A 6,000-nucleotide genomic window follows, 5' to 3' on the forward strand; every position below is an offset into this window, starting at 1 on the left:
TAATGAATGTGTCTACAGAAATAGACATGTAATGGCCAGTCTTCACGAACGAAGAACCAGGGAAGGTCTTTCCACCTTCCAGCCTGCGCATTGGATTTTTTAGGTGAGACACAGTGTGAGCGGAACTGAGCCCACCCTTTAATCCTGAGGTTCATCTGTCGGGGCCAAGCACGCTTGGACAGTGGCAGCGAGGTCCTCAGGACGTAGATGGATTGCCTTACAGGGCTAACGAGCTCCATCTGCCCGGGGAGTGGCCCTGACCGGGAATTGAACCCGGGCCTCTGCAGTGACAGTGCAGCGCCTTTACCCTCTAGATCTACACACTTATTTTTATATATTTATATTTATATTTAAATATAATATGAACAAAGTGTATAATATGTATTATATATAATATCCAATACATGTATAAATATTCTACATATTGCTCTACATGTACATATTGGATACTGCAAGCATGTGAATATAGAGGTATGTACATATGTGCTTATACATAAATGTGCACTTCCTGATTTTTTAAACACTTTGAAACATATCTTTTTGTCTTCAAACAAAATAGCATTAAAAGGGAGGCATTATCACTACATTTATTTTGAAAATGTTTCAATAATCTCCTCAAAGGACTTCGCATATGCAGTCTAATTTTTCTCAAAAGCTATTTAAAGCATAATTTGGGCTAATTATCCCTGGATTCTGAAGGTTGTAGTATTGCTGACTGGCCAGCAACAAAATTTTTTTTAAAAGTGGTTATCTTAATGTTCTCTGTATTAATCCGGCACCAACAATCACATATCTAAATGAAATAGATAAAAGATAGCTTCTCTAATTGATAACAAACTTAGATATTGTTATTCCAAAGTTCACTTATTTGTGTAAAGAAAAATATGTTCTTGTAGTTGCAAACTGCACTAATATTGGTCCTATGGCACTGCACTTCTAGAAACATTGCTTAACTTTTCTTCCCTTCCTTGAAAATAACTGGAGGGCTGCTGCTCAGTTTAACAGCAACAACCACCACAACAAAATCATATATTTTTGGTCCTGAATGAGCAGCGTCATAAAAAAATGGCAGAAAATCACAACAGGAGACTTCTGATTAGTAAAGAGTTAACCAAATAATATAATGAGGATTATTACTAAAAGTAGGACTTTGTCTGATGTGTCTCTGAATCTGCAGAAGCATTTCACAAGGAAAGAAATTTTATTTCACAAAACAACTGACAAAACACTAGACCATTATGTGTTGAAAAGGTAATGTTAAGCCTCATAATAGAAAGGTACTTAATTTTTGGGAAATAAAATTAAATTCATGATGTGTGTTAATGATATTGAACATTGCAAAAATGAAATAGGGCTTATATTAACTGAGATCCCAGAGGGTGTAGACCGTGTGAAATAGGTCTTGCTTTGTGATTCAAGTGCATCATAAACACTTTTTCTTCTTGCCACCTAGTCAGGAGTGAGTCAGAATATGGAAACATACTGAAGTCAAAGTTTTGGTAAATGTAACATACAAACAGCATTGTAGTCTGTTGAGGACTTGGTGTTATGTGCCAGCATTCACAAAATGAATGTTTTATATACTTCTGATATTTATGCATTTTGGTTCTGTAGCAGAGCATACTTTGAGAGAAACCGAATTTTGCAAACAATTCTCAGTTTATCCTTCTAAAAATTTGGCTATATAAACCAGAAAACATAAAGGATTTTTGGCTTTGCATAGTCCCTGTTTAACAATCAGATACTTATATGAAATGCTGTGTACATTCTTCTGAATCGTTGTTTTATAGCAAGAGTCTACCTTCATCAAACATGCACCCAGGGTTTAAGAATAGGGATTTTTTTATAGAACTTTCTTGTACATGTTCTGTACATGCCTTGACAAACAGATCATTCAATTAAGATTCCCTTGTCTTCTTTAAAATATTAACATTTAAAACAGACTACCAACATCCTGTGGTTGACAGACAGCTAAATGCAGTACAAACAAAGTGAAACTTCACAATGGGTCTGTGAAGAGCATACCCTTCTGCTGATAACTGATTACTTACAACAACAACAATAATTGCAGTATAATGCCTGTCAAACTTCCTGGCCACTTTCAGGTAAATAGGTACACATGTCTGTGCAAGAAACACTTGAGAACTGTTCGCAGTGTTTGGCTTCCTTTCACACATACCCAGCTATGAAAACACAAAAACTAGAAATATTTTTATGTACATGGACATTTATCTATATCTCAATACCTTATAAATAAAAACATTTAAATAACCTCCAGCCTCCAAATTACCTAGTGATATAAACTCAACAAAAAACTGTGTTTATGTTTTCCCCAAGTTCATTTTTCTGGTAATATACATTCAAGCACACAAATTCTCACATGTTTAGGTGTACCTTTACATCTAAGAATGCCTTGATAGAGGGCCAAATCCTGAGTCATTGCTGAGGATATAATTCTACAAGCCACTTTACACAGATTTCCATTATTTAGTGCCAGCCTTTCCAGCAGATAGTGTGGTTTAGAGACTTGCAGATCAGGGCTTTAATTCTTCAAGCTGCAAGCACAACAATTCTGTTGGCGCCATCACAAATAGGATATGCAAAAGGTTTTTGTGTCGGGACCCTGATTAAGACTGCCTTGCTCTGAACACAGAAGGATAAAATAGATAAAACTAGAGTCACAGAATGTCCTGCTCTGGAAGGACCCACAAGACTGAGTCCAACTCCTTACTGCTTTGTGACTCCTGTGCTCATCACATACAGCCTTTGGGCCCAAAAGAAGCACTGATGGATTGGTGGCTTGTGGAAGAGAGTGTCATTCAGGGTGAAGAGCTTGGAATCTGGTCTAGGAGTAATTTGAGGCGATTACATGCTGATGTTGATCCTGAAGAGTGGATTGAGTTTAGCAACACACAAAGATGCACACAATTTTTATCCAAAAGCATGCAGTCATATTAGTAGAGTGTGTAAAGAAACACTTTGGATGGGAGTGGTGCAGTATTGACAGAATCAGTGTTTTGAAAGCACAGGCTCATGGACTCTGTGGCTACTGACAGAGTATTTGCAAATACAATTCTAGTCAATTTCCCAGGTTACCACTGCGTGGTCACGACATGATGTCTCAGAAACAGGTAACAAGAAACAGGTAACACCACCTTATCCATGCTGAGCTCTCTCCCTTTAAAAAAAAAAAAAAAAAAAATCACACACACACAAAACCCAAAAGCCAACCCAACCACCCCCCCCAAAAAAACCAAAACAACAAACCAAACCAAAACTACCAAACAAACAAAACTGCCAAACTAATAAACAAACAACAACAAAACAAACACAAGAACTCCCACAAATGAAACGTTCTGTGGTGGGATCTCACTGGGGGCAAACAAACCTGTGTGTTAAAGAGCCTTACTCTTCCTTTTGTATTTGTTTCTTCATTAGGCTCTAATGGCACTTCTGCCACCACACTGAAGGTTTGATAAGAAGATGGTATGACAGGTTTGGCTTCTCCCCATGCAGCTGGCACCACTGATGCCAAAAGCCAGAGCCTCCTGCAGCAGGATCAGGAGAGGCTCCTCTGGAGCACTGCCTGACTGTCAGTTTCCCACCCTCCTCCCAACACTCAGCTCCCTCTCCAAAGCCCCTTAATGAGAAGTGGAGGACAATGGCAGTATTGTTGTTTCTTTTAGGAATCTGATGGAAAGAACAATAGCTGTTTATCCAAGCATCCATGTTGCCCAAACCCTGCCAATAATTACTTATAGAGCCTCTGTTTAATTCTGCTCTCCACTTTCAGCATAAAAAGTTATTGAGCAGAAGTAGAACAACCTTTCTGTCTGTCATGGTTTTTTACAGTTTGCTTGAATATTGCCTGGACCTCATCTTAAGTGCAGAAGTGAGGATGCACTTGAATCTGCAACAGGCTCACCTGGGTCAGGTGAACAGGTGCTGGAAGCACAATCCTTCTGCTCTCCACCAAAAAAGGGTAATTTTGAAAAAGCACTCCACTGGTTTCTCATTCCCAGTTTTGTTTACAACTGTCAATAATAAGAAGAGATGCTCCTAATTAAAATGAGTGTCCCTCAGCAACTTCTCCTTGCTAAATTGTTTTGGCTAAGTAAGGTGCACAAAACTGGCAGCGTATTGGAACCATCATGAGAGTAGTGCAGGGCACATTGTTTTGGTTTTGTAAACCAAGGGTAACAGAACAGTTGCTGAGTCTGTTTCTAGGTTGCTGGTAACAATTTTAGTCCTCTAAACCATGCAGTCTTTAATCATCCACCTCCCCTCTTAGGCCCCATCCCTCAAACTGATGCTAGTGCTATGCAAACCACCACCATGATTATGGAAATTCATGGTAATTTTTCAGGATTATCTAATGTGACGTTTATAAGACAGGAGCATACATCAATTTAAATGAGAGTGACAAATATATTTTCCTTTTTATTTCTGTAGTATTTTTAATATTTCCTTGGACTCTCCTGAGAGCAGTGTGAACTCACAGGAATTTGAACAAATATTTTAAAAATCAAATATTTTACTAGCATACTACTTTTTAAAGCTTCAGTTTTCTAATGGATATCCCATATGCATGTATCCATGTAAGACTGCCTTACCTTAGTGAAAATTATTTATGTTAAAGGAACAAAAGTTTTTCTGTAGATATTTTACGTGTTATTGTTCCATTCCCTACAGAAAACAATGGAGAATAAAATGTCCCAAGTATTGGGCTTCTTTCTGAAAATGAGTTTGATCTATCTAATTATTTCAATAATCTAATGAGCCAACTGATAGCACAATTTAACAAGCTTCTCTCCTCAATTGTCTTTTAACCCCAGTGAAAATAACATTAAATGATCTGCTGTTAACTATGGCAAACTGCAACTATGTGTCAGATCTGTAGTACCTCACAGAGGTTTGGATCTTCTGTTTATTAGAGAATTAACTGAAATGTAGTCTAAAAACTTACTGTTTGTAATGATTGCTAACTGTGAGCATTTTTGTACTTGATATTTTGAGACACTAACACATCAGACAGACCTTCAAATTCATGACAAATTCATCTAAGATCAGTAAAGCTACTTGTAGATGAAGGTGTAATGCATTGTGAGACCTCAAAATATCAGTAGATATTCACCACACATTTGTATGCAACAATAAGATAGAGAAGCCCAGGTTTTTACAAAAGAATATTAAAATTGTCCATTCAGTGAAAAAGTCAGTGTTACTGGATATTGCTGTAGAGTTAAGTAATTTGCAAAATAAAATCTTTGTTATTTACACTGCCACATGCCTCAAAATATTCACTAACTAAAACACTAAAAACCTGAAGGTTCAGTAATCTATGAATCCTTCCATCTTAATAGAAATTATTCTATGTTCATATGCCTAAAGAGAAAAAATGTTGCAGGCCATATAAAAGAGAAAATACAATGCTCTAATTTTAATTGTATATGTTCTTGGTAGAACTTACTTATTCTTCTTAAATTTTAATAATACATTTCATTGTCTCTCCTAAATACGTAAATACACCACTGTGTTTGTACTTACAAAAATAGATGTATTTTTTGTTTTATTCATCAATTTTTTCTAAACTTCAGCATACTCCTGAAAAAGCTGGCAGCCCATAGCTTGGACAGGGGCACTCTGTGCTGGTTTAAGAACTGGCTGGAGGGCTGGGCCCAGAGAGTGCTGGTGAACGGGGCTGCATCCAGCTGGCAGCCGGTCACCAGCGGTGTCCTGCAGGGATCAGTGCTGGGCCCAGTCCTGTTTAACATCTTTACTGATGATTCAGATGAGGGGATTGATTGTCCCATTAGCAAATTTGAAGATGACACCAAGTTGAGGGGGAGTGTATATCTGCTGGAAGGCAGGAGGGCTCTGCAGAGGGACCTGGACAAGCTGGAGAGCTGGGCTGACTCCAGTGGGATGAAGTTCAACAAGGCCAAGTGCCGGGTCCTGCACTTTGGCCACAACAAGCCCCTGCAGCGCTACAGGCTGGGC

At 38.1% G+C, this 6,000-nt stretch overlaps 1 long non-coding RNA gene across 2 annotated transcripts in view; it reads right to left on the minus strand.

Moving 5' to 3' along the window:
- The window catches only part of LOC114073810, a 93,695-nt gene that overhangs the window by 21,580 nt on the left and 66,115 nt on the right, over window positions 1-6,000 (minus strand). Inside the window, exon 8 of one of the 2 annotated variants that reach the window (XR_003574396.1) lies at window positions 2,753-2,764. The exons of the other annotated variant lie outside the window; for it this stretch is intronic. This is a non-coding gene — a long non-coding RNA (uncharacterized LOC114073810). Of the gene's footprint in view, window positions 1-2,752; window positions 2,765-6,000 lie in introns of those variants that run through there. 2 annotated transcript variants of the gene reach the window in all.

Source organism: Empidonax traillii, unplaced genomic scaffold (genome assembly GCF_003031625.1).
Source record: "Empidonax traillii isolate 1590-97213 ecotype Southwest subspecies unplaced genomic scaffold, ASM303162v1 scaffold4:size3804566, whole genome shotgun sequence".
Classification (NCBI taxonomy): domain Eukaryota; kingdom Metazoa; phylum Chordata; class Aves; order Passeriformes; family Tyrannidae; genus Empidonax; species Empidonax traillii.